We start from the raw sequence: 24,470 nt of genomic DNA, 5'->3' as shown, positions 1-24,470 counted from the left end.
GAAGCTAGAACCACGAATCTTCAAGAGAACGGACAAGATTTGGAGGAAAACTCTTCTTTGGTATTCAAATGTTGAGAATGACGATGAGAAACACCACCATGAATTGTTGAGATACTCCGGGAGAAAACTAGAAAGGTTGAACCAACGATGAAAAGGATTTGAAAGATCTTGGAGAAGGACATATGACTTATGACAATTGATTCTTACGTCAAACTTCGAAAAGAATTTGGGAATAGCTCCGGGAAAATTAGAAGAGTCAGCTAAGATCCTGGGAAAGACCTGTGGGTTAGGACCCACTCAAAAGAAAACACTGTTGAACAATTTTGAAGAGAGATTGCACCGGTTGAATTAACTGACTTGAATGAGATAATGATCTCCAAATAGCTTGAACGGATCTTGAATGAAAAGATGAACCTTGGATAAGAAATTCACATGGGAAGATATGTGAAACAAAAGGAAGAGATATGATCAACACCGAAACTTGAAACTAACCCACCGGAGGAGAAAAGAGACGAAGAATAATAAACCTGTAGCTCCGTTAGTATCTTCTTGAGAATCACCAGATAAGAGCATTGACGGAAAAGAATGGAGAGACTTCCCACAAATAAAAGGATACATGATTAAGAAATCTGATTCCTTGAAGAAAAAGGGTGGGAGGGCGGGAAAACAAAGGCAACTTGGGGACGGATGAAACGGATACCATTGAGAAAACTTAGAATTGATCTCACAAATGTTGAAATGATCAGATCCACTTGAAGAGAAGCACACCGGTTGGAAAGAATTGACATGAAAATCTCGATGATCAAACGGATTAGCACTTACATAGCAATATGAGAACACCATTTAGGAAAAAAGCATGGATTCAACATTTGACATCGAAGCAACTCGAATACCACAAATAAAACAAAGCAAAGGATTTGGCTTGCAGAATAAGCCGGAAACAAACATATGATAGATACCATATCGTATCATGTGTTTGTTGGAAAGATAAAACTAGAGCTACTTGAATTCCCACCTATAAAACTCCCGAAACTTTCTGGTTATGCAATCTGGTGTTGGGGATACAGGGGAAGCAATATATCTCACCCAAACTAACAATCGCTACATCCAACTGTATCCATCTGTCAACACATAACCAAGAAAACTCCGGAAATTGTGTACCTCAACCTTCGAAAAGCATCCGTTAAACGAGCTATGGCAATACTCCCGAACTCCCCAGTACTGGGTGGCATCGAGGTTATCTCACCAACAACTGTATAAAAGAGATTTTCGATGTCGGCAAAACTCAAGTATTCCAGAACTGCAACGATAAAATTATGACGACAACACCTCGGAGCTCAACTCCCCGGGACACTGCCACAACCCCTAAACGTCAGGAGGCACCAAGAACAATGTTCTCATCATAAGAATATCGGAACGATCCCAAGATACCCGCGTGATTCTAAAAGAAAATTTGTGAAAAATTGAGGAGAGGAAAGACAAAACATCTACGTCGAGAGTCCTCACCAGAGCGACGAAGGGGCTGAGGAGTAAAAAAAATCCTACTCTCCGATATATATAATACTAAGACTCAAAATAGTTTTCTTCTAGACTCAAGAACGGCCAACAATCAAGGGGGCTCCTATGGTCGGTCGAGGCTTTGATACCAACTTGGCACGCCCAATATGCGATACTATCCTAAAGAGACTCGAAGGTCCCAGCAAGGATAGAACTCCATATTGATATGCTTTTGCAAGGTGGATATCATTACATCAAAATTACATAATAGATGGGGATACATACAAAAGGCATACAATGCCACACGAATAAAACATCATCTTACATAAGAGCACCATCCGACTACGGATGAAACACAAATAGAAACTCAAACGACATCCACCCTGCTAGCCCAGGCTGCCGACCTGGAACCTATCCCCTGATCAAAGAAGAAGCAGAAGAGGAACTCCCAAACAAGTAACATCGCTCTCGCGTCAAGATCATCGCAAAACATGTACCTGCAACTGTTGTTGTAGTAATCTGTGAGCAACGAGGACTCAGAAATCCCATTACCATGGGTATCAAGACTAGCAAAGCTTAATGGGAGATGTTGGGGATATAACTATTTGTGTAAGCCGCCCAGGAGGGGCCGGGTTACACAAGGAGGACTCACCAGAGAGAATCCCAAGACAAGGCTTGAAGATGACGGTTCATAGGAAGCTTAAAGCCCACCGGCGACTTAAGGCCCATTGTAGTGAACCGTAGTTATAATAGTACTTGTATCATAAGGTAGATTTAACTAGTCACCGAGCCGGACATTGTTTATAAGGCGGCCGGGACTCTGTAAGCCGCAGGGCGTCGACCCGTGTATATAAGGGGACGACCCGCTGGCGGCTTAGGGCAGGAAACAACTCATCGAGAGCCAGACATAGCGTATCTCGCTCCCTGGTCATCGAAACATCAATACAACTAGACGTAGGCCTTACCTTCACCGTAAGGGGCCGAACTAGTATAAAAACCTCTCGTGTCCTTTGTCTCGATTAACCCTTCAAGCTTCCTAGTTGCGATGGCTCCACAACTAAGTCCTTTCACGAGGACATCTGACGTGACAATTCCATGACAGTTGGCGCCCACCGTGGGGCCAGCGCACGGTGGATTTGAGTTCTTGAAGGGCAACTTCGAAGGGCTCAAGGGATACGTAGTGGGCCGGATGACCAAAAGTCATCGCGGCAAGATCTACATCGATGACGAAGGCTGGGGCCCCGACACCGGCTCAATTGAGTACGGGTACCGGGTCCCCTTCAGAGGGATCCACGTCTTCATCGGCTGGATTGGTGAGCCGGGGCCTGAGCCGGACAACTGCACCGACCTCGTCGAGATGGCTCAGCGTGCGAAACCCGCCCGAGTTCAACCTGGCATGAAGCGTGTCTTTGTGGGCTGCATCCACGGAGAAGAGCTTTCTGAAGGTCCTGAAGATGGTGGTGAGACGGTCGTCCCCTCTGACGGTGATTCGTCCGTCGGTTCAACAGATTCTTTGTATCAAGTTCAAGATGGTGCGCTCGGGGGCTGTTCTGATGGTCTTAGTATTCCGGACCTCTGTGAGTCGCCAAATTGGGCAAGAGTCTTTATGGCTGGGACTCAACCCGGACAAAACTCTACAGCCGCGGCCGCAATCACTTCCGGGTTAGGAGCAGCCGGGGCAGGAGGCCCTGTGCGCCCGCCGACTCAAGTACTGATAGACCTCATGGACAAGCTTACGACCCTGTTAACCGCCACGGTTATTCCTGCAAACAAAGATGAGCATGACGCGGAGGTAGCACGGGTACGTGAGGAGATAGCTCAGGCCAAGGAGGCCTTGGCAGCTGAGGATACTAGGCTAGCCATGGAGCGGGCGGCTCTCGACGCCCGGGCACAGCGGTTGCAGTCAGAGGCTTACCAACTTACGATGAGTTTAAACGCGTCCAATGAGGTAATGAGGAGGAGACACCAGAAGACCCAATCCGGTTGCCTCCGGATTATGACCTAGGGTTCTCTTTGCCACACCCAGAGCCGGTCCAAGTAACCCGCCCAATGCTAATCAGTTTACGACACCCAGAGCGGGAGGACCGGCTCAGCGTCAGGAGATGCCACCTCCTCACATGAGCATGGCACCGCCGCGTTATGTGCCAATACCGGAGGGTCACTTTTCCAATCCCATGGAGAATTTAATCGCAGCGTCAGCACGTTTGGCGGCTCTTCCAGTGGATGGTGACGATCCAACAGCGGTGGAGACCCGGAGGATCAGGGAACTTGTCCAGACAGCTCTGGCTCAGCAAGAGACCTATTCTTACAGCCGGGATAGAATTCATTCAACCCCTCCACCTTGGTTAGCGCTGCCTCGTCAGAACCGGAGCCCGAGTTACAGCAGGCACATGGAGTCCGAAGCTTTATCAAGCAACGCCCAACGCCAGCATGGTGGCTATAACCCGGTGCAGAACCGAGTACATCAGGAGAACGAACGGGTGGCTCAACTGGCGGCTCAGCAGGCGGCTCAGCGGGCAACTCACCAGGATATCCCAGAGTATCCAACGACTTCTTTTGAGATGGGAGTAGCCACCAGAACCGGTGGGGTTCCCTGTTTGATACCGGCTTTGCGCAATGTGCGTCTGCCTAAGGACTTCAAGGGACCCCGAAAGGTGCCGAATTACACGGCCGACTTACAACCCAGGGCATGGATTGAGAGCTATGAGATGGCCATGGAGCTGTTGGAGGTTAGTGACGCGGCAATGGCTAAATACTTCACCATGATGTTAGATGGGATGGCGCGGTCCTGGCTAAAAGGTTTACCACCCAATTCCATTAGTTCGTGGGAGGAGTTAAAGGCCCGGTTCATCCAGAACTTCAAAGACACCTGTAAGCAGTCCATGTCAATCGTGGACTTGACAAGTTGTAAGCAGGGGGAGGGTGAGTCCACCACCCATTGGGTACGCCGGGTCAAGGAGATCATTCACTCATCTGATAAGATGGATGCCGGCTCTGCAGTCCTCATGTTGGAGAAGAATTGCAACTTTGAACCGCTGAGGCAGAAATTGGGCCGACTTAAGCGAGATTGCACCGATATGGGAACGCTGCTGGCGGCTTTAGTCAAATATGCCGATTCTGATAATACCAAGGACCCCGCGTCTGATGATGAGAAGGCAGGGAAGGGTAAAAGGAACGGTAATGGAAAGGGTCAACAACCCAACCCGGGGAATCAAAGCAGTAACAAGCGTAAGGTGGATGGCAACCCGGAGCTGGTGGCTAACGCTAGTACGCAGGGTAACAATCAGAGACGTAAGGGTAAGTGGCCTTGAAATGGCGGGTCAGGCCCATCTCTTGAGCAGCTACTCAACGAGCCCTGTCCGAAACACGGCACCCGGGAGCACCCCGCTACCCACCTGTGGAAAGATTGTGCGATCATGAAGGCGTTTAAAAATTCCAATATATTTGATGGTGGCCATGGATCTGGTGGTGGTTCAGGGGCTGGCGGCTTTCATGGCCCGGGCGGCGGCTCAAATTCCGGTTTTCAAGGACAGCCAGGTGGAAATAATCAGCAGCAATCTGGTCAGGGTGGACAGCAGCAGCAGCAGCAGTCGGGTTACCAGAGCCAACCAAAACAGTTGAGCGGTGGACAGTACCAAGTATTTACCACCAGCTTATGCAAACGTGACCAGAAGGTTCATAAGAGGGCTGTAAATTCGGTTGAGCCGGCAGTTCCTCGTTATTTAAGATGGTCAGAGCAACCCATCATTTGGAGCAGAGAGGATCAGCCCCCACGCGTTGATAATCCGGGTCAGTTAGCCTTGGTGGTAGCACCCCTGGTTGGTGGGTATAAATTCACTAAGGTACTCATGGACAGAGGTAGTAGCATCAAAATACTCTATTATGAGACCTTCCAACGTATGGGGTTGACTGAGAAGAACCTGCGAACATCCAACATTGTTTTCCATGGGGTGGTTCCGGGCAAGTCGGCTTACCCGGTTGGTAAGATTGAGTTAGAGGTGACCTTTGGAGATGAGTATGATTCTAGGGCTGAGAAGTTGATGTTTGAAGTGGTCAAAATCAGGAGTCCATATCACGCTCTGTTTGGGCGACCGGCTTATGCTGAGTTCATGGCACGACCATGTTACGTTTACTTACAGCTCAAGATGCCGGGTTACAAGGGAACCATCACTGTGCATGGGAGTCAAAAGGTAGCCTTGGAATGTGAAGAAGGCGACGCGGCTTATGCTGAGACGGCCTGTGCCGCGGAGGAGCTCAAATTCTATCAAGACAATGTTGACCCGACGGATATGACCTCCCTCAAGAAACCAACTACAGAGCATGACCCGGCGTTGAAGTTTAAATCGGACGCTGAGACAAAGCTTGTTGACTTCACCCCGGGAGACGCCTCTAAGCAGTTCAGTATCAGTGCCAATTTGGATCCTAAATAGAAAAGCGCGCTCATCGAGTTCATCCGTGAGAACCGGGACATCTTCGCATGGAAACCTTCTGACATGCCGGGTGTACCGAGGGAACTCACTGAGCACACTCTCAATATTGATCCAAAGTATAAGCCGGTAAGGCAGTTTCTCCGACGATTCAACAAAGAGAGACGAGCAGCCATTGGGGAAGAGGTGGCCCGGCTCTTAGTGGCCGGGTTTATTGTCGAAGTCTTTCATCCAGAGTGGTTGGCTAACCCAGTGCTGGTGCTCAAGAAAAATGGCACTTGGCGGATGTGTGTGGATTACACGGACTTAAACAAGGCTTGCCCGGCTGATCCCTTTGCACTCCCCCGTATTGATCAAATCATTGATGCTACGGCAGGTTGTGAACATTTGAGTTTTTTGGATGCTTACTCTAGCTATCATCAGATCAAGATGGCAGTTAAGGACCAGGAGAAGACAGCTTTCATCACTTCGTTTGGGGCCTTCTATTATGTATCTATGTCGTTTGGGCTCAAGAGTGCCCAGGAGACTTATCAGCGATGTGTGCAGAACTGTTTGCACGATCAGATTGGGCGCAATGTTCATGCTTATGTGGATGACATCATGGTGAAATCCAGAGAAAAGGAAACTTTAATATCCGATATGAGAGAGACCTTTGACAATCTCCGGGTTTACGAGATGATGCTTAACCCAGCCAAGTGTGTATTTGGTGTACCTGCACGCAAGCTCTTGGGTTTTCTGGTGTCAAATGGAGGCATTGAAGCTAATCCGGAGAAGATCACGGCGATTACCTCTCTGGCTAAGCCGGCGTGTATCAATGACGTTCAACGCCTGGCGGGACGTGTTGCTGCTTTAAGCCGGTTCATAAGCCGGTTGGGGGAAAAGGCCTTGCCGCTATACCAGATGATGAAGAAAACAGACACTTTTGTCTGGAGTAATGCTGCTAACGCTGCCTTTGAGGATTTAAAGAGATAGTTGTCTGAGCCACCGGTTCTTGCAGCTCCCATTGATAGAGAGCCGCTATTATTATATGTGGCTGCTAACTCACGGACCGTCAGTGTGGCCATCGTAGTGGAACGTAAGGAGGCAGGCAAGGAGCATCCGGTTCAATGGCCGGTTTACTACATCAGCGAGATACTTATTGAGTCTAAACAAAGGTATCCGCATTGGCAGAAGCTTGTTTACAGTGTATTCATGGCAAACCGGAAGCTAAAGTAGTACTTTCAAGGTCATCCTATAACGGTAGTAAGTTTAGCTCCTTTGGGAGACATCATCCAGAACAGGGAAGCCACAGGACGAATCGCCAAGTGCGCCATTGAGCTTGGGCCTTATGGCCTGAAGTATATGCCCCGTACTGCCATCAAGTCTCAGGCTTTGGTGGATTTTATCAATGATTGGACAGAGTTGCAGGCACCTGAGGAGAAGTCGGACAATACGTATTGGACTATTCACTTTGATGGGTCCAGGCAGTTAGAAGGATCAGGGGCTGGGGTTGTCTTAACTTCCCCTCGAGGTGACAAATTTTGTTATGTGCTTCGGCTCATGTTTCCTTGCACTAACAATGCAGCTGAATACGAGGCCTTGCTCCATGGTCTCCGGATGGCTAAGGAGATGAATCTAAGCCGGGTAAGGTGCTTGGGCGACTCAGATCTCGTGGCTCAACAGGTCTCAGGCACATGGGATTCTAAGGATCCCCTTATGGCGGCTTATCATCTTGAAGTTGATGCTGTAGCTGGGTACTTCAAAGGGTATCAGGTGGAGCATATTGACAGAAGGAAGAATGAGGCGGCGGATGCTTTAAGCCGGTTGGGCTCTCAGCGTAAGCCGGTGCCGCCTAACACCTTTCTGGACGTTCTACATAATCCTTCTGTCAAGGTACCTACAGAGGAAGAGCTTGCGGTGCCAGACCCGGAGGTACAGTTGGTGGCGGCACTTCACGTCATCCCGGACTGGACATTGCCATATTTGGCTTATATGACCCGGGGAGATCTGCCGGAGTATGAGACCTTGGCGAGACAAATTGTAAGGCGGTCCAAATCCATGACGATTGTTAATGGTGAATTACATCACCTCAGTGTCACAGGGGCGTTCCAGCGTTGTGTCTCACCTACAGAAGGTCAAGCGATACTTCGAGAGATCCATGAAGGGGATTGTGGTCATCATGCCGGCTCAAAATCTCTGGTGGCCAAGGCCTTCCGTCATGGTTTTTATTGGCTGACGGCTCATGCTGATGCAGAAGATCTTGTTAGCAAATGTGACGGGTGTCAAAAGTTCTCAAGACGAGCTCATGTGCCCTCTCAGGAGTTGAGGATGATTCCAATTACTTGGCCGTTCACAGTCTGGGGGCTTGACATGGTGGGACCTTTCAAAAGGTCTAAGGATAAAAAAACGCACCTCCTGGTGGCAGTGGATAAATTTACAAAGTGGATTGAGGTAGAGCCGGTCAGTCAGTGTGATGCGGCCACAGTGGTGCAGTTCATCAAAAAGGTGATCTTTCGTTTTGGTTTTCCACATAGCATCATAACTGATAATGGCACTAATCTCTCCAAGGGTGCCATGGAAGAGTTCTGTCAACGGGAACATATCCGGCTTGATGTTTTGGCTGTTGCTCATCCTCAATCCAATGGTCAAGTAGAAAGAGCTAATCATGAGATTTTAAAGGGTATTAAGCCACGACTCTTGGTCCCCTTACAGCGGACTCCGCATTGTTGGGTGGAAGAGTTGCCCTCTGTGCTGTGGAGCATCAACACTACGCCTAACAGATCCACGGGTTATACACCTTTTTCATGGTTTATGGAGCAGAGGCAGTTCTGCCGAGCGACATCCGGCACGACTCACCCCGTGTGGCGGCTTACGTTGAGGCTGGCAATGAAAAAGCTCGACAGGAGGCACTTGACTTGTTGGATGAAGAGAGAGACTTGGCAATAGCCCTCTCAGCGATTTACCAGCAAGACCTTCGTCGTTATCACAACTGCGGGTCAGAAGCAGAACCTTTCACGAAGGTGATCTCGTGCTCCGGCTCATCCAGGATCAGTCTGATATACACAAGCTATCCCCTCCTTGGGAAGGACCCTTTGTGGTCAGCAAGAACTTGCACAACGAGTCATACTACCTCATTGATATTCGAGAGCACAAAACTCAGGTAAATCGGAGGAAGAGACCCGCCGGCCGTGGAATATAGCTCATCTTCGGCCTTACTATACTTAAGCCACCGGCTCTTTAGATGTATATATGTTTTGACAATGTATATATTATATAAAGTAATAAAGCAGGACCTCTGTCCTTTTTTCACCCTCAAAAAAGTGTATGTGTCTTTTTGGTAGGTGGTGGAAACAACCAACAGGGACCGGATCATATCTGAATCCGACTTTCCCTTTGGACCGGCTTATGATCATATCTGAATCTAGCCATGATCACTTGGGGGCTTCCTATTCAAACATAGGTCGTATCCGAACCAAAGAGAACATAGCTGTCGATACCCACTTGATCAGCATACTTGCCAAACCTACTGGGAGGCTTCTTGATCATATTTGAATCATAGCTTAACCTCTTTAGGTCTGACGTGGATCGTATACGAATCATCGTCATTAAACAAATCCTATGGTCACTTGGGGGCTTCCTGTTCAAACATAGGTCGTATTCGAACCAAAGAGAACATAGCTGTCGATACCCACTTGATTGGCATCGCCACGCCACTGGTGGCTATATGATCGTATCCGAATCTTATCTTAACCCCTTTGGAACAGTTTACTGATCGTATCCGAATCAGAAGCTTGTAAAAGTATTTTGATTATTCTGATACCTTGTGAAAAGCATTTTAAAGTGTTTTTTGTCTTGCCAGTTTAATATTCGTCACCCCGGGTTATTAAGTACCGGGTGAACATTATATGAGCCGGGAAGATCATTCAAGGATTGCAGAATAAGGCAAGCAAAATTTAACACGCCAAAGAAGTAAAAGCCAGAAATATACAGCCATGGCGGCTTACGAAAAGCGCTAAGTGATAAGAGCATGCACGAAGGCATGACGAGCATTAAGAAGTTATTTCTATCCTATTACAAGACTCCCCGAGTCTGAATAGAGGAAGCATTGTATTTTGGCCAAACACCTGGTGATTCACTCCTTCGGCGGGTTGGAAAGCTCCGAGTTATCCTTCTCCGCTTCTCCGTCGGCTGTTGTTTGCTGGAAAGTTGATGAAGCCCAATCAATGCTGCTCAAAGCTTCAAATTCAGCTTCATCATCTATTAAACCGGCCGGATCCACTTCAGGGGCAAAAGTATGCTTACGAGTTGGAGGGATCGGGCTGATTTGATCATATGGAGCGTTTGGGATTTTCCGGTTGTTACTGTCATAAGCCGCCGCATACTTGCTGAGGTCAGTATCGTTTCCAATAAGGGTAGCCACTGGACGTATGGCTTTAACACATGCGTGGAAGTCATGATCATCAAAGGCATTGCCGTCTTCCTTTAGACTCGGATATCCAAGAGCAAGGTCTGCCGGGTCTAGTTCTGGGAGCCATGCTTTTGTCCGGCTCAATGCGGCTACGGCCCCGGCTCTTGAAGATGAACGCCTTAAGTCTTGGATCCGCTAAGGTAGAAAGGCAAGGCTCTTCAATACATCTTGCAAAAGGCGGGGGTGTGGAGTTGATAAAGCTACAACGGCCAGGGCACGTTGTGTCCCGGAGTATAGCTGTTCCACTAACGTGTAAACTGCTTTAAGCTTGATCGGCGTGTTCTGCTTCAGATTGACACTCCTGGAGCCTGTATGTGCACAAGCATAATAGTAAGCCGGAAGTAATTGTTACAATAGTTATTGACAGGTTGCCATGTTAAAGTTGTGTCACAATAACTTACCAAAGGTGGCTGAGACCATTTTGGATATTTGTTGTTTTAAGTTGGACAGCTCGGTTGTTGCTTCTGCAAGAGATGCTTCGGCTGTTTCGGCCCGAGTCACCAGGGAAGCCTTTTCATCCGCCCAAATTTTCTTTTCCGACTCAAAATTCTTCTTTAGTTTCTCATTTTCAGAGATACTAAATTCAAATTTGGAGTTAGCTTTCTGCGTCTCAAGCTCTTGAGTTTTCAGACGACTCTTCAGAGCAGCAAGCTCTAATTCAAATTGACTTATGGCAGCCTGCATTGACACCGGGTTATGGTAAGGATTCTAGTAAGGTAAACATTCAAGTCCCAAGCACTTTACAAGTAAAGATACTTGGCACTTGGGGGCTAATGTATGCTGAAGAATTTTTAACTTTATCCTGTCGGGTCAAACATATTAAGTCTCAAGCACCTTACAGGTAAGGGTACTTGACACTTGGGGACTAATGTATATTGCAAATTTAAGAGCCTTATGTTATACCGGGTTAAATAAATTCTTTTTAAGTCGGATAAATTACCAAGTAAAAGTAGATTTCTAAGTCTACAACGTATTTGTTCATAAGCAATAGACTTGGGGGCTGGTACAGTATATATAAGACTCAGATAAAAGTATAAGTTATACCTCAGATTTATGCTGTATTTGTTTCACCATGTCAACTTCCAAGTCACGGCTACTATGCACTTGATTCAGATAGCCTGAGACTACATCACCAATGCTTAGGTGAGTATAATCCGTAATATCCTGCTTGGCTTTTCGGTGTTGGGCAAACTCTTCCTTGGCGGTACATTTGGCAAGGACTGTAGGCCGCCCTGGTTCAACAAACTGGGACTTCACAATCTCAACTTCCGGGTCATTTCTCTTCACCGGGCTAGGAGTCTCCGGGTCATTTGTGTGGAGAATGTCTTCGGTAGGTGGATCAGAGGTTGGCACTGGAATATCAGAAGCCGGGTCAGGTGGCGGTTGATGGGTAGCGCTGTTTGGAACAGACGCATTAATCACCGGTTCAGCCATGACCGGTTCTTCGGACGGCTTATTCTTCTTTGCCCGTTTGCCGGGCTTCACTTGCATACTGTTAACAAAAGCAGAAGGATGAATATGCAAGCATGGGTAAGGTAAAAAGTGCATAAGTTTACATTACCCGGGAGCAGTTTTGAAAGTCGGCATATTTGACTGCATGGATTTACCAGAAGAAGGAGAGGTATCCTGATAGTTGGAGTCAGATGAATTGAGAGGTTGACGAATTAAGCCTGCTAAAGGTAAGACAGAGCGTAAATCGGAGATAACCTCAGTATGATGCTTCCTGGTCACATCAGGTAAGCCGGAGGAGAGGTCTGCATCCTTGTTGTTCCGGGTCTGCCTCCGGTTCTCAAGCTGTTGTTGCTTCAAAATAAATTGAGGATCTTGATAAGCAAGTGCATGTGAAAATCTTACTTTCCGGGTCACCCTTCAGGTCTTTCGCTTTGGCAAAGGCTCTGAGTTGGCGGAGATTATAGTTACCTCTTCATTGGCTGCTCGACTGTTCCCCGTATCCTCCTGAAAGGATAAAATGTCAGACAGGTGATAACAAGGGACTTAAGAAAATTTAAAGAGTACCTCTTCCTCATCCGAAGAGCTATCCTCCAATCTGAGTATGTCGGAGGCGCTGGGTTTTTTCTTCTTTGAGGTTCCTACCTTGGCGGCTTTCCTTTCAGCTTTCTTGGTCGTCCTGGCTTGTTTGGCAACTTCATGGTCATATTTGGCTTTCCAGAAGTCGTCCCCAGCCTGTGAAATTTTTTTAAAGAATTATGAGTATCAAGCAAGGTATCATGTATCTGTAAACATTTGTTACGATTGATAACTTACCGCAGGGGCCGGGTTATTCTTGCAAAGCAGAAGTAAGCTGAAGGTGTTGCTCGTCATAGTACCCTCCTTCAGCAGTGACTGGGTGGTAGCATCCACCACGTCATCTGGTAAGTCGTCAGGGCTATGGCGTTGTGGATCAGTCTTTTCTCCTGTATAAGTACACATTAAGCTGGGACGGCGGCTTAATGGAAGTATACGCCAAGTGACCCAGACTCGGACCAGATCGATGCCGTTTAAGCCATTTCCCAAGAGAGCTTTTATTTTCTTGATGGTGGAATTGAGAGGCACGCGTTCAAGGGTTGTCAGCTTGTTTGGTAGTGGATGGTTCGACTCAAGTCGCAGGGCGCGAAAGCCAGGCAGAGGTTTTTCATTAGCCGGAGAAGTGTCCTGACAGTAGAACCACGTCTGGTTCCAAGATTTGGGGTGACTCGGCAACTCAGCATAAGGGAAAAGACAGTCTCTCCGTCGCTGGATTGAGATGCCGCCAAGCTCAAGACTGGGCCCGTTGGCACGTTCATTTTGCCGGTTCATGTAAAAAAGTTCCCTGAACAAAAGCATACTTGGTTCCTCTCCCAGGTACACCTCGTAGAAGACTTAAAAATTGCAAATATTTGACACGGAGTTGGGTCCGATGTCTTGAGGTCTAAGGTCAAAGAAATTTAAAATCTCTCTGAAGAATTTTGAACTAGGTGGAGCAAATCCACGGCTCATATGATCTGTAAAAATTATTACTTCCCCTGCTTTGGGGAGAGGCTTTTCTTCGGACGGGTCAGGGGCATGGTACGACATGATGTACTTTGTTGGCAGATGCCCAGACTTTACAAACTCAGCTAGTTTGCTATTGGTCACTATGGATGGAACCCAATTGCAAGTTACAGGGGCCTTGGTAGCCTTAGGAGCCATCACAGCAATTGGCCTATGAAAACAAGAAGATCCGGTTCAATTTTAACCCGGGAGGAAAATCTTGATTATTTAAAGTGGCGGCTTAATGAGGGGCCTAATGATATAAGGATGACTGTGCAACAATATTTAAGCCGCTACAAGTATCAAGTGCAATTCAAAAAAAATTCTTAGTCATGAGGAGCAGTCAAGGTTCTGTATCATTTATTTAAGCCGGACATCTCGACAGTTGTGTTTCAGGGCATGTACCAGAAGAGATTTTTCCGGGTGATAAAAGCAAGTTTCACAGCTAACAGTTATTATTCTGGATCAAAAATATTTTTCTGAAAAGGAAATTTTCTAGACCTAAAACGAGGCAGAGAAGTTCATGCACTCGAAGAGAGTTCTTGAACAAGGGAAAGGGGATCTATTTTTATGCAAGATCAACACAAACAAACACCGCAGCAGTTCTATGTGGTTTTCACGATCTAACAGGGCATTGGAAGGAACTAGCGAGGGTTTGGTGTCGGCCAGTGATGAACACCGACGAACTCGATAAGGACCAAATGCAGATCTAAGAAAGGGAATGAAAGGAGCTCACAGATGTGGACGAGCTGCGGAGGTTCACCGTCGATCTTTGGTCAAGGTCAGGTCGATGCAACAGCCTGAGTCGATGAAGACGAGGGAGTCGATGGCGACAGCGGCGGAGCTCGAGTGGCAGAGAGGAAAGGAAGAAGACAACTGGAGAAAAGACCTAGGTCGCCCTATTTATAAGGGAGGACCGACCGAGAGGGCACGAGAAATGAGGAGATAACATTCATTATCCAGCGGCTCTGGTGCCTCGATTATCGGGATGGTCAGTAAAGACAAAGATCCGTTGAAGATGTGACATTATAAAAAAATGAAGCTTTAATGAAGATGACGTCACAGAGATTTAACCCGGAGTTAGATGATGACGTCATGGCGGGTTAAAATCCTTCGCGCCAGATAAAAGACTGCAGGGCGGTTCATAAGGTATTTTAAGATTGACATGAACCGGTTCAAATCAATCTGGGGCCTAATGTTGGGGATATAACTATTTGTGTAAGCCGCCCAGGAGGGGCCGGGTTATGCAAAGAGGACTCACCAGAGAGAAGCCCAAGACAAGGCATGAAGATGACGGTTCATAGGAAGCTTAAAGCCCAAAGGCGACTTAGGGCCCGTTGTAGTGAACCGCAGTTATAATATTACTTGTATCATAAGGTAGATTTAACTAGTCACCGAGCCGGACATTGTTTATAAGCCGGCCGGGAGTCTGTAAGCCGCAGGGCGTCAACCCGTATATATAAGGGGACGACCCGCTGGCGGCTTAGGGCAGGAAACAACTCATTGAGAGCCAGGCATAGCGTATCTCACTCCCTGGTCATCGAAACATCAATACCAACCCAACTGGACGTAGGCCTTACCTTCACCGTAAGGGGCCGAACTAGTATAAAAACCTCTCGTGTCCTTTGTCTCGATTAACCCCTTCAAGCTTCCTAGTTGCGATGGCTCCACAACTAAGTCCTTTCACGAGGACATCTGATGTGACCATTCCACGACAGGAGAGGAAGGGGTAAAGTGGTGAGGTTGCAGCAGCCACTAAGCATGATATGGTGGCAAACATACGCAAATAAGAGCAAGAAGAGAAGCAACGGAACGGTCGTGAAGCTAGCAATGATCAAGAAGTGATCCTTAACTCCTACTTATGTCAAACATAACCCAAAACCGTGTTCACTTCCCGGACTCCGCCGAAAAGAGACCATCACGGCTATACACGCGGTTGATGCATTTTAAATCGTATATGGTGTCAAGTTATCTACAACCGGACATTAACAAATTCCTATCTGCCACATAACCGCGGGTACAGCTCTCGAAAGTTTAAACCCTGCAGGGGTGTCCCAACTTAGCCCATCACAAGCTCTCACGGTCAACGAAGGATATTCCTTCTCCCAGGAAGACCCGATCAGTCTCGGAATCCCGGTTTACAAGACATTTCGACAATGGTAAAACAAGACCAGCAAAGCTGCCCGATGTGCCGACAAATCCCGATAGGAGCTGCACATATCTCGTTCTCAGGGCACACCGGATAGGTCAGCCTACAAGTAAAACCAGCCCTCGAGTTGCCCCGTGGTGGCCCCGCAGTCTGCCCATTTTGGACCAACACTCGAAGGAGTACTGGCCCGGGGGGGTTAAATAAAGATGACCCTCGGGCTCCAGAAACCCAAGGGAAAAAGGCTTAGGTAGGCAAATGGTAAAACCAAGGTTGGGCCTTGCTGGAGGAGTTTTATTCAAAGCGAACTGTCAAGGGGGTCCCATAAATCACCCAACCGCGTAAGGAACGCCAAATCAAGGAACATAACACCGGTATGACAAAAACTAGGGCAGCAAGAGTGGAACAAAACACCAGGCATAAGGCCGAACCTTTCACCCTTTACCAAGTATATAGATGCATTAATTAAATAAGAGATATTGTGATATCCCAACGTAATCTTGTTCACCATGGAGCAATCTTCAACTTCACCTGCAACTAACAATGCTATAAGAGGGGCTGAGCAAAGCGGTAACATATCCAAGCAACGATTTGCTAGGAAGGGTGAAAAGGTTAGAGGCTAACATGGCAATTTGGGAGGCTTGAAGAGCAAGTGATAGGTAGCGCAACATAGCGATAGAACGAAGCAACTAGCATAGCAATGATAGTAGTGAGATCCAAGGTGATGGTCATCTTGCCTGAAATCCCGATAGGAAGAAGATCGAGTCCATGAAGAAGACAAACAGACGTAGTCGAACGAATCCTCACAACTCCGGAACGAAACCGAAGCTAACGAGAGAAGCAAACCGGAAAGAAGCAAACAACATGGTAAATACACAAGCATAATCATGGCATGATGCAAAATCAAGTATGATGCATGTCCGGTTTAATGAGGCATGGCATGGCAAAGTGCGACAAACAATACTACAAGTTAAATGGAGCTCAATATGCAATGAGTTGCATATTGACAAAACACCACATTCGAGTTATTTAGTTCGCTCTCATTTCGGTACACAACAATGTTAAATGTTGTTAAACATGGCAAGGGCGAGGAAAATATCAGGGTGTTCCTGGTTATGGTGGGTGGTCGGGGGCGAGCAATGCATGGAGGTTTGAGTGTTTCTCTTGTACACGCACACGTGTGGGTGCGAGGCGTTGGGCTCTAACGGAACCCGAGCGAGGCGTTCGCCTACTGAACCCGAGCGATTGCACTACAGGCTACGCGTTACTGAACCCGAGCGATCGATCGATGGCTGTTAACTGAACCCGATCGAGCGATTCCTTCACTACTTCTGCTAACTAAAGTCGATCGATGCTGCCTCTGGATGAACATTGAGTGTTGCTAGGGGGTTTGGATGAACAATTCCCGGTGAGGGTGGATGAACAGGACCCTGTGGTGTTGCCTATGGATGAACAGGACCCCGATCGATCGAGCCTGTTGGGGCTGGATGAACAGGACGACCCTGTGGAGGGCTAGATGAACAGTAGCCCGTGCAGGGGTGGTTGAACAGGAGCCCGTGGAGAGGGCTGGTTGAATAGTAGCCCGTGGAATAGCGCGCGGTGGAGGCTGGATGAACAGGAGCCCATGGATAAACAGTCGCAGGTGGAGGCTGGAGGAGGTCGACGATGGATGAATAGTAGCCCGTGGAGGCTGGAGGAGGTCGACGGTGGAGATGAACAGTATCCCGTGGAGTCCTGTTTTGTGGTACACCACACCCCTCCCAATGAACAGGACCCCCGTTTCGACCATAGCACTCCAACACAAGTCCATGTCCTCCGTTTTGCGGTACGCCACACCCCTCCCGATCAATAGGACCCCATTTCGACCGTAGGAGGTCCAACACAAGTCCGTTTCCTCCGTTTTGCGGTATGCCAGACCCCTCCTGATGAATAGGATCCCGTTTCGAACATGGCCGGTCGAACACAAGGCCGTTTCCTCCGTTGTGCGGTACGCCAGGCCTCGTTTCCATCGGTTGTTCTGTCCAAGCCCTCCTGATGAACACGACGATGCATTCCGTTCCGACCCAGCCGGTTGGCTCCCCATGAACACGACGACGACCTTGTTTCTCCGTTCTGACCCAACCATGTACACGAGCCCTGGCCATATGTATGCGCGAGTAGGCGTTTGAGACCCCGCCTGTATGTACGTACGTGACCATATTTTCTTTCTTGCACACTAGCCACTGTACGTCTATGTACATGCCACATGCATGCCTCTACTACGACACGTGCGCGCCTCTACATCGACCAGTATGTACGTACACGCTCACGACCAGAATGACAATGTTACGTACGCTTCGACCAGGTGGGTCCTGACTATCAGGCACTTCCTTGCGTGCGAAGATGTTGATGGTGGGTCCCAGCAATCAGGGGGGCGAATAGTTTTTTTTTGCCCGAACGCACTTCCTTGCGTGCGAAGATATAGCTAGTGGGTCCTAGCGGTCAGGGGGGAAACGTATTTTTCATGAAATACGGTGGCCCATCCGGTGGGTCCCTGCTGTCAAGTGGAGGAATAATTATTTTGCATGTAATAAGGAGGCACTTCCTTATGGTCGTCGTGGACCCAGCTGTCAGCCTCTCCACGTACAGTACTCTTCCGATGGAAGTCGTTCCTTGACCATATTGACCATGCCGCGCCGAGAGCACCAGGGCTGTGGACGACGGCGAGGCCTAGGAAGGGGACGACGTGGAGCCGGGGAAGACGCGACAGTGGAAGCCTGCGCGGAGAGGAGTACGAGGGTTCACTGGTTCAGCTGCGGCGTGAGGCTGCCATCACCGCAAGGCCTGGCCAGTGGTGGGAATAGTAGGGGGTGATGAGGCCTCCACGACAGCACAGCCGGCCATGGGAGGCAGGAGCATGCGGCACGGCCGGCACTGCTTTGGGCGGCTGGAGCAAGAAGAGCAAAGGTTGAAGAAGCACTACGGCCGTTGGATGGACATCGTACGGTCACTGGAGCCTTCATATTGACTAGTTGACAAAGCCCTCCGTCGTCATCAACTTATTAGGCGCACAAGTCAGCCTCCCACCAAGGTGGGTCCCAGCTAGCAGGGGGAGTATTCATTTTTCTGTGCGTAATAAGGAGGCACTTCCGGTGGGTCCGAGCTGACAGCGTGGGGAACATTTTTTCACGAAATACGATGGCCTGTCCGGTGGGTCCCAGCAGTCAGGGGGGAAATGTTTTTTCGCGAAATACGGTGGCCCGTCCGGTGGGTCCCTGCTGTTAGGTGGAGGAATAATTATTTTCCACGTAATAAGGAGGCACTTCCTTGCGGCTGCCGTGGACCCAGCTTTCAGCCTCTCCACGTACAGTACTCTTCCGATGGAAGTCGTTCGTTGACCACATTGACCACGCTGCGCCGAGAGCACCACGGCGGTGGATGACGGCAAGGCCTAGGAAGGGGATGACATAGAGTGGGGGAAGATGCGGCAGTGGATGCCCACGCGAAGAGGAGTACGAGGGTTCACTAGTTCGGTTGTGGTGTAAGGCTGACATCGCTGCAAAATAACAGGGGGTGTGGGTGAGTGGATGGATGGCCTGGCCAGCAGTGGGAGTAGTATGGGGGCGGTGAGGCCTCCACGGCAGCACAGCCGGCCACGAGAGGCTGGAGCAGGCGGCACGACCGGCGCTGCTTTGGGCGGCTGGAGCAAGAAGACCAGAGGTTGAAGAAGCACTACGGCCATTGGATGGACATCGTACGGTCACTGGAGCTAGAATCGTGCATATTGACTAAGTTGACAAAGCCCTCCGTCCCCGTCAACTTAGTAGGCCCACTATACTGGGTCCCAGCTAGCAGGGGGAGTATTCATTTTTTTTGTGCGTAATAAGGAGGCACTTCCTTGCGTGCGAAGATATAGCTGGTGGGTCCGAGCTGTCAGGGGCGGTAAGGTTTTTTCGCAAAATACAGAGGCCCTTTTGGTGGGTCCCAGATGTCAGGTGGAGGAATCATTACTTTGCATGTAACAAGGAGGCATTTCCTTGCGTGCGGTCGTGGACCCAGCTGTCAGCCTCTCCACGTACAGTCCACTTCAGATGCATGGCGGTCGTTGACCACGCCATGGCGAGAGCACCAGGGCAGTGGATGACGGCGAGGCCTAGGAAGGGAATGACACGGAGCCAGGGAAGACTCGGCAGTTGTTTCCCATGCGGAGGGGAGTATGGCTGTACGAGGGTTTACTAGTTCGTCTGCCATTGCCAGAGAATAACAGCAGGTGTGGGTGAGTAGATGGCTAGGCCAGTGATGGGACTACGATGGGGCGGTGAGGCCTGCGCAGCAGCACAGCCGGTCGCGGGGAGGAGGGAGCAGGCAGTCCCGCCGACGCTTGTTTGAGCGGCTGGAGCAGGAAGAGCAGAGCTTCAAGAAGCACGACGGCCATTGGATGGACATCCAACAGTCACTGCTTGTGCAACAACCTTTCTTTAGGAAAGCCTCAAATCTGTGGAAAATAGCATACAACCCATCTGCCATTATTTCTAATAATTTACAGCCCATTTGCTAATTTTTAAGGTTTTTTTGGAGCCCGTATTCTTTTTATTAGCATTACAGCCCATATTGTGGCCACTGTTAAAAAATTATACAAAATTTTGCATATTTCGGTGTGGTCCGAACTGTTTTTAATCCCGAAATTTTGAGTCACATTCAAACTGATTTTAAAAATAAATGTATATCAATATAAAATCCAATAAATTGTCCATGCATAAAAATCAATGCAATTTAAAATCTCGAAATGAAAAAAAGAAATTTGAAACTAATTGTCAGTTTGATGTGTTTTAAAAATGCACATCCCATTTCTCATTACTGATAGGCCATTTTCTCGGCCAGCCGAATGAAGCTCTCCTCGTCTTGAAAGATTTTATAGTCCAACAGGCCTGACAAAGCGACTTACTTGACAAATCACAAAAAACTGGGCTAGCCATTTTCAAAAAGAGAAAAAAAACTACTGGGCTAGTCTGTGGTAAGCATAAAAGAGAAGGCTGTCTAGACAGGCCAGAGTGCCCCACACAGCCCAGTTGACACCTTGCTTCCGTCTCAAAAACAAATTAGATAAATGCCACTCCAATTATGGCGATTCATAAAAAATCCACTGCAATTTCCAAACTTTGAAAAATGCCACTACAATTTTTGCAAACTTTGAAAAACGCCACTGCAATTTGCAAACTTTGAAAAACGCCACTCCAGACTTCGAAAAATGCCACTGGAAATGGCATGAAATGGCATTTTTCAAACTTTGGAAATTGCAGTGGCATTTCTTAGAAACACCATATTTGGAGTGGCATTTATCAAATTAACCCAAAACAAAAATAAGTGGGCGAGCTGCTGGGTCCCTGGTGTCAGCCGCTTGTTGTGCAATTCTCTCGTTTATTGACTACGTTGACAATGGCATGGGACCCAAATGTCAGAAATCCATTAGGAGGAGCCATTTTTTTATTGGCTTGAAATAAGGGGGCACTTGCTTGCGTACTACCATGACCTTGGCGGGTCCCAGCTGTCATCCTCTCCACGTACAATCATCTCCTGATTGTGTACGCATCAACTTGGTAGGCACACAATTCAGCCTCTAAACCCGTGGAGGACAAATACAACCCATTTAAAAAAAATAACAACCCATTCCATACGTTCAAATGGAAAGTTCAACATTCAGAGCAAAGTAACAGGTCTGATCCACATATAGAGTACTGAACTTCCACATTGACAACCATCATAGCCAAGTTAACTATCTACTCCCACTAAGACTCTAGTAGCGTACAAGTACTAAGTTACTCTTAGCTAACTAGACGATGACGGCCGCCATCTGCGGTACACGCTAAACGTCGGCACCGGCATCCTCCGCCTCGCCTTGGACTTGCCATAGGTGCAATAGGGTGCATTGCTCGTGCGCGTTGGCCTTTTCCATGCCGGCATGGTCCACCGAAGTTTCGGCTTCTAAGAGGGAAACCCACTTGACGAGCTGGTAGTAAAAATCGGCATCAAGAATGCGTACGTGCCCGATAGCCTCCAGGGCTATTTGCCGGGCACCGACCTCCACGTAGTCGGCCCATTTACGGGCGCTCTGCTCGCGACTTAGAGTGTCGGTGCGCTGCTGCTCCATGTCCCGCTGGCGGCGCAAATCGGCGATACACTACTCCTCCGCCAGGCGGTCGCACTCCAACAATTCCTGCTCCTCCTCCAGGCGGTCGCGCTCCAACAAGTCCTCGATCTCCGCATTGCCATCTAAAGACCGATAGAATGCCTCCTCCCTCTGTCTGCCTTCCGGTGAAAAACTGAACACTAGTTTCGGCGGTAACCACCTCCGGCCTCGCCTATCGCGGACGGGCGAGGGCATGGCAGACGTGGCGAGAGCGAGGATAAGTGGCGAGCGACGTCGGGCCGGTGGGGGCCTATGAGGATATGGCGAGTTGGGTCACGGTGCCCCCGAGAAGGCCGAGAAACAATACTTATAGGCAGAAGGTAGCGCGACAGTCATCGAAATTCAATGCATAAGCAGGCATGGCTTAGCGTGCCAGCTTGCCGTGGAAAACTAGAGAAACTGAAATTATGACTGTGTCGTCCTGTCCCGTCCATGCTGGGACGCACGCCGGCATGACGGTCAAACGAGTGCACTCGAATCATCTCCCTCCTTGTCAATAATGATTCCACAGATTTAAAAGGCCCGCAAAAATTAAAGCGCATCATTTTTCACATCAGTTAGCTACCTTAATTACGGCCGGCTGCATGCAGGCACTCGGAATCGCTCGCAGCCAGTACGCGGAGCAGCATGCAACGAGTCACAGCCGTGGGCACACATGCAGCCACTTAAATTGCTGGAATTAATTAGGCTTAAACTTCTGCATGCAGTTAATTATTGCCATGCCTTGGTCTCGCTGCTTTGCTCACGGGACTAATAAACCCGGACGGAGGGAGTACCTTGGTTGGTGAGATTTTTGAATTAAGCCCTGCAAACCGGAAAGGAGGTACTAGTATGTGCGTGATCCGCTGTTTATTCGTGTAGGATCGAGTAGGTGGTTTCTTGAATTGAGCCCTGCAAACTGGAAAGGAGGTAGTACGTGCGTGATCCGCTATTTATCCGTGTAGGATCGAGTAGGTCGGATAGTGTAGGTGTAGGATTGAGTAGGTCGGATGGTGTATGTGTATGATCGCATTAGTTGATGAACATTAGCTGGGAGATAAGGCATTTGCGAACGTTTTTGCTGGTAGTTTCTTCAGATTCGCATGGCATTTTCTTCAGAGCAACTTGTCAGTTTCTTTAGGGGTAGGCATTTTTATTCAAAAAACTGCCACTTTGGATCTTGCGTCGCAACTAAAACTGCCAGGAGCGCATTAGTAGGCTAGCTAGTGATCGATTAGTAACTTGTAAACACTGAGCGAACAGAAATAAGGAACTGTTAACACATCTCAATGATTCACAGATCATATACAAATATGTACCTCCAAAAGCAACGATCAGCCACTTCAGATCTTGTGTTGCAACTAAAACCAACTAGTACGATTCCCATACATAAGATCAACATGTTAATGCATCTCAATGATTCACAGATCATATACAAATATGTAGCTCCAAAAGCAAAGATCTAGAAAAAACATTTTTTTTCTTCCTACTAACATGGATGCTTCTCTTGGCAAACATTCAGTATAGACTGAAAGACAAATTTGTTTGTGAAGTCTACAATTCCTCTTGCAAACGTAAGTGGTTTCACCAACAGCTGGAACCATGAGAATGAACCACACATGATGGAGGAACATCCACTGCAATATGATTTGGTCTTCTCTCGATCACACGGTGAGACTATTTTCGGAATACAAACTTTAACTTAGGCAAAATGATGCCCATTGTATAATCAGACCAAAGCAATGAAGCACCTAGTGTTGACCAATAAATATTACAGTACTACTTTTCTGCAGTCCATGAAGTGACTATCCAATCTTTCTGTGTCTATTTTCAAATGGCACTGCTTGCAGTGACTATACTATTCTCTTGTGCAGTTCAACCAAAATTGCGGTCACTTTGTTTGTTTGACAAATAGCAATGGGCAGACATCTCTATCTGCACAAATATCAAGCAGCTAGTAAACATATACCCCACCTTGTATTTTCGGTTTAAACATGTCTCTTCCGCTTAGCATCTGTCATGTTTTGCACTGGACAATTTGATACAGTCATGTTTTTCCCTGGACAATTTCATACTGAATTGATTTGCTGGTTCAGAGCAGAAATATAACACCTGTTCTTCATCAGACCAAGGATATCTATGTTCACAATGATGGAAGAGGTGAAATCGATACAACCGAAATTAAGCATCCAATCATTGAATCATGTCCTGTACCTCCAATGTAGGTCCATCCTGCCAATAAATTCACATGCAAACAACTAGTATTACTATCTAATGACAGTACAAAAAGAGTAGCAAGATAGTAGCAAACCATGTACCTTCGTGATGAACAGCTCACAGTGCCACCAATTGGATATAAAGGTTTGGAAGAAAACATGCTCCTAATGTTGAACTAGTTGGACTTTTTGTGCAGTTCCACTAAAATCGAGCATCCCTATTGCATAGATATTGAAAGTGTGATTACTGTAAAAATGACACTAGTTGAAGCATAGACTCACAAATATAAGCTTTCCAATTTCTTAATGGGAAAAGGTAGGAAGACTATTTCTAACCACCTATTTAAAGGTAAATAAGGCAACAACAGCTGATGTCAGAAAGGCATATATAGTTCCTTCTGAAAGAATGATCGACTCCTGACCTTTCCTCTTCTTTTAAGCATATTTTGTGCAGTTCAACTAAAATAAAATGTCATCGCCACCTTGACAATTCAGTGACACTGTACAAAAGGAAATGACTTAACATTGCATCATGATGTCAGGTATGTAGTCGACAGGCATTAGAGACAAACATACAGACCTC

The sequence above is a fragment of the Triticum aestivum genome, chromosome 2B (genome assembly GCF_018294505.1).
Source record: "Triticum aestivum cultivar Chinese Spring chromosome 2B, IWGSC CS RefSeq v2.1, whole genome shotgun sequence".
Classification (NCBI taxonomy): Eukaryota; Viridiplantae; Streptophyta; class Magnoliopsida; order Poales; family Poaceae; genus Triticum; species Triticum aestivum.
Note: the sequence above shows the minus strand (reverse complement) of the source record.